At 46.2% G+C, this 4,738-nt stretch overlaps 1 protein-coding gene across 2 annotated transcripts in view; it reads left to right on the top strand.

Moving 5' to 3' along the window:
* Positions 1 to 4,738, top strand: part of TTF1 (transcription termination factor 1) — a 31,262-nt gene that overhangs the window by 23,785 nt on the left and 2,739 nt on the right. The gene's annotated exons all lie outside the window — the stretch shown is intronic.

Here is a 4,738-nt window from a genome sequence, read left to right as displayed (position 1 = left end):
GAACCTGCGGGCTCAGGCAATCCACTCACCTCAGCCTCCCAAAGGTGCGGGATTACAGGCTGAGCCACCGAGCCCGACTTGCTTTGTCTTTTTTATATTCCCCCTCAGCTCTTTGAGTTTATTTTCCTGTAGTTTTTCAACTTCTCAAGCTGGGTTCTTCGCTTATTTTCCATTTTTTTTCCTAATATACATGAGAAGAAACTATGTTTTCTTCTATGTAGTTCTTTGTCAACGATGCCATTTTTTTTTTTTTTTTTAGTTGGAGTCTCACTCTGTTGCCCTGGCTGGAGTGCAGTGGCACACTCCTGACCATCGCATCCTCGACCTGCTGGGCTCGGTCGATCCTTTGCCTCAGGCTTCCAAGTCACCAGGCACAGGTCACCATACCCAGCTAAGTTTTTTATTTATTGTAGCGATGAGGTCTCACCAAGTTGCCCAGTCTGGTTTTGAACCTCTGAGCTCAGGCAGTTCTCTCACCTCGGCCTCCCAAAGTGCTGGGATTACAGAATTATAGCCACCACACCTGACCCCCAAATATTTTTGGAGACTTTTTAAAATTTTGTGTAAAAACGAGGTCTCACTATGTTGCTCTGGCTGTTTTCAAACTCCTGGGCTTAAATGATCCTCCCACCTTGGCCTCCTAAAGTGCTAGGATTACAGGCGTGAGCCACTGCCCCTTGCTGGCTCTCATATGTTTATATGCTCTCTCTCTCTTTTCCTTCACTGTGAGCCTTCACTGCCTGTAGTTCTTGCCTTCTGAATCAATTCCTACTGCTGGAGAACGAGCTGCCACTCTCAACAGCTGAATGTGTTGCCAGCTAAGCAAGGGAGCGCAAGGCTGCAGGGCACAGCCCCTCTGGGCTCAAGACATCCCTCCAGTATTTCAGTGTCCACTCTAGGATTCTGGGATCGGGGACTGCCAGCAGTGAGGATGTCAAGGAATAGTTTGGTCTTTGGTTTTGGAGGGCGGCCGGTGAGTGAGGCTGCTGCTGTGAGTTGTTGGTGGTCCCTTAGGAAGGACTTCAGTGGGTTCTAGTGGTTAGTTATTTACAGTTTGGGGTGACGACCAAGGTCAGCCCCTCTTTTTCAATCTTGAACTTGGAGAAATAGAATCTTTTAGTGACTTCTAGCAGGCCCTGCCAGAAATCATAGACACATGCTGTGGTTCCAAATTTTTTCCAATTCTTCTGAGGGGTGGGGTGCCACTGTTCAGCATCCTGTGTCTCAAGAGGTGAGGGTATCAGGTGCTCTGAAAGAGGGTACCCTAATGTGTACCTCACCCACTCCCATCTAGAGAGCTACTCATATTGACAAATCTCTTTATAACATCAAACCACTTTTATTTGTTTATTTATTTTTTGAGTTGGAATCTCACTCTGTCACCCAGACTGGAGTACAGTGGCAGCTCCCGGCCACAGCAGCCTCGACCTGCTGGGCTCCGGTGATCCTCCCGCCTCAGCCTTCCAGTAGCTGGAACTACAGGCGCGCACTACCATGCCAAGCTAATTTTTTGATTTACTGTAGAGATGAGGTCTCGTCAAGTTGGCCAGGCGAGTCTCGAACCCGCGGGCTCAGGCAATCCAATGACCTCATCCTCTCAAAGCACAGAATTACAGGCTGAGCCACCAAGCCCGGCACAAACCACTTTTTAAAAATTCTATTTTTTAGCCGAGCTCGGTGGCTGAGCCTGTAATCCCGCACCTTTGGGAGGCTGAGGTGAGTGGATTGCCTGAGCCCGCAGGTTCAAGACCCGCCTGTGCAGCAAGACCTCATCTCTACAATAAATCAAAAAATCATCTGGGCATGGTAGCGCATGCCTGTAATTCTGGCTGCTTGGAAGGCTGAGACAGAAGGATCGCCGGAGCCCAGCAGGTCAAGGCTGTGGTGACCGGGAGCGGCCACTGCACTCCAGTCTGGGCGACAGAGTGAGACTCCAACTCAAAAAAAAAAATTCTATTTTTTTCACTAGATTTTTGGGTACCTTGTGACATGACTTTAGATCTCACGATTTTTTAATTAAAGTGGATTTGTAGTGACTTTAAGTAAAATTATATGTTTAAAAACTGATTATTGAGCTGGATGTAGTGGTGTATGCCAGTAATCTCAGCTCCTCAGGAGGTTGAGGTGAAGGGATCTCTTGAGCCCAGGAGTTTTGTTTTCTTTTTTTTTTTTTGAGTTGGATTCTCACTCTTCATCCCAGACTGTAGTGCCTTGGCACGCTCCCAGCCACCGCAGCCTCGACATGCTGGGCTCCGGTGATCCTTCTGCCTCAGCCTTCCAAGTAGCCAGAACTACAGGCATGCTACCATACCCGGCTAATTTTTTTGATTTATTGTAGAGACAAGGTCTCACAAAGGTGCCCGGTTGGGTCTCAAACCCTCAGGCTCAGGTAATCCATTCACCTTGGTCTCCCAAAGTACTGGGATTACAGGCTGAATCGCCGAGCCCAGGAGTCTTAACCAGTCTGGGCAGCATAACAAGACCCCGTCTCTGAGAAATAAACTAAATATAACTCTATTCACAATAGCAAAAACATAGAACCAACCATGCTACTCGTCGAAGCTGGACTGGGTAAAAAAATGTGGTACATATACACAAAAGAATATTATATAGCCATAAAGAAGTACACACATATGGACTTCACAGCAACTTGGATGGATTTAGAGTCAATCATACCCAGTGATCTATCACAGAAACAAAGAACAGAGTACCATATATTTTCACTCATATGCAGACCTTGAACAATTATTATAATACTATAAGGAAGCAATTGGCAGTACTGGGAAACTGTCAGGGGAGAGGAGTTGGGATTGGCAGTTGAGGGAAACTGCTAGGGGAGGGAGGGGCATACCTCCTCAGCAAGGGTGCCTGCATAATTGACATTTGTGTACCTAGCCCTGAATTGTACTTCACATCTTTATAATAATAAAAATTAAATAGGGCCCCACAGAATTGGGGTCGGAACCTGATTATTCTACTTAAGATTTATAAATCTCAAAACTCTAAAATAGAGAGTATAGCATCTAGTCAAATACTATTTGAAATACTATAGAGTTTGAAGGCTTTAATTCCAAATTCAAATAGTAAAAAATGTACTAAAGGATCAGATTCTTAAAGTCTCCTTTGTAAATGACACAGGCAGGGTTTAAGGGTAGCATTTCCACCTCATGAGATGCAACATCTGCTTATTTTTAAGTGTCCAAATCAGTGATTGTTATTTCTCAAGCGCCTGGGCAGAGGCTGCAGAACATCACGGTGGGCACATGGCATTGTGGGAAGGGTACAGGCATGGGATGCCTCAACCCTAGGGCTTCTGAGCCAGACAGATCTAGCGTTGAGTCTAGGGACTCCTCTTATCTAACCGTCCTTGGAAAGGTTGTTCCCTAATTTGTTCCTGAGCCTTGGTTTCCTCATTGACAAAATGACTTAACGGGCCATTATGAGCACTGCTGATTCCAGCACATCTGTGCTCAGGGGCTGGTTGCTTGCTCTGAGGCAGAGATTGGAAGGATCTAGTCATCTGTTACCTCTATGTACTTAGCAGATAAAATGGAGCATGTTAATCAGTTTAACACCTGGATTAGTTCATTACTGAAAAATGAAAGTTACCCTTGTATTATGAAAAAGGATCCAGAAAGTTAAGTTAGTGATTTTTACTTTCAAACTTTTTTTTTTGAGTTGGAGTCTCACTCTGTCACCCAGATTGGAGTGCAATGGCCGCTCTCGGCCACCGCAACCTCGACCTGCTAGGCTCTGGCGATCCTTCCGCCTCAGCCTTCCAAGTAGCTGGAACTACAGGCACGCGCTACCACACCCGGCTAATTTTTGATTTATTGTAGAGATGAGATCTCGCCAAGTTGCCCAGGTGGGTCTTGAACCCACAGGCTCAGGCAGTCTACTCACCTTGGCCTCCCAAAATGCTGGGATTACAGGCTGATCCACCGAGCCCAGTCTTAAAACTTTTTTGTCTTTGCCAGGTGTGGTAACTCATGTCTGTAATCCCAGCACTTAGGGAGGCGGAGGTGAGAAGATTGCTTGAGCCCAGGGATTCGAGACCAGCCTGAGCAACATGGTGAGACCGTCTGTCTACAGTAAATAAAAAAAATTAGCCAGGTGTGATGGTGTTCACCAGTGATTCCAGCTACTTGAAGGCCTGAGGTGGAAGGATCACCTGAGCCCAGCAGGTTGAGGCTGCGGTGGCGTGAGCATGCCACTGCACTCCAACCTAGGTGCAGTGCAGCTTCGACTTCTGAGCTCAGGAGATCCTCCCACCTCTGCCTCCTGATTAGCTGGGAGTAAAGGTGGGTGCCACCATACCTGGCTAATTTATTGATATTTTTGTAGAGACAAGGGCTTGCTATATATCCCACGTTGCTCTCAAACTCCTGGTCTCAAGCAACTCTCCTCACAGCTTGGCCTCCCAAAGTACTGGGATTACAAGCATGAGCCACCATGCCTAGCCTGATTTTTACTTTAAAATAATTTAAAGTTTAGTTATTTCTGACCCACTTATTGTAAATTGAATTATAGTTCAAACTGAAAACATACCAAAACATCATAAAGCATCTGGTTTTTTCTAGCTTTGCAAAATAAAAATATCAAAGGGGGAGGCTGAGGTGAGTCGATTGCCTGAGCCCACGGGTTCATGATCCGCCTGGGCAGCGAGACCTCATCTCTACAATGAATCAAAAAAATCAGCCAGGCGTGGTAGCGCATGCCTGTAATTCCAGCTACTGGA

This window comes from Carlito syrichta, unplaced genomic scaffold (genome assembly GCF_000164805.1).
Source record: "Carlito syrichta isolate Samal-C Ts95f unplaced genomic scaffold, Tarsius_syrichta-2.0.1 Scaffold311915, whole genome shotgun sequence".
Classification (NCBI taxonomy): Eukaryota; Metazoa; Chordata; class Mammalia; order Primates; family Tarsiidae; genus Carlito; species Carlito syrichta.
The sequence above is the reverse complement of the archived record's forward strand: the minus strand, read 5'-3'. Positions and strand labels throughout refer to the sequence as shown.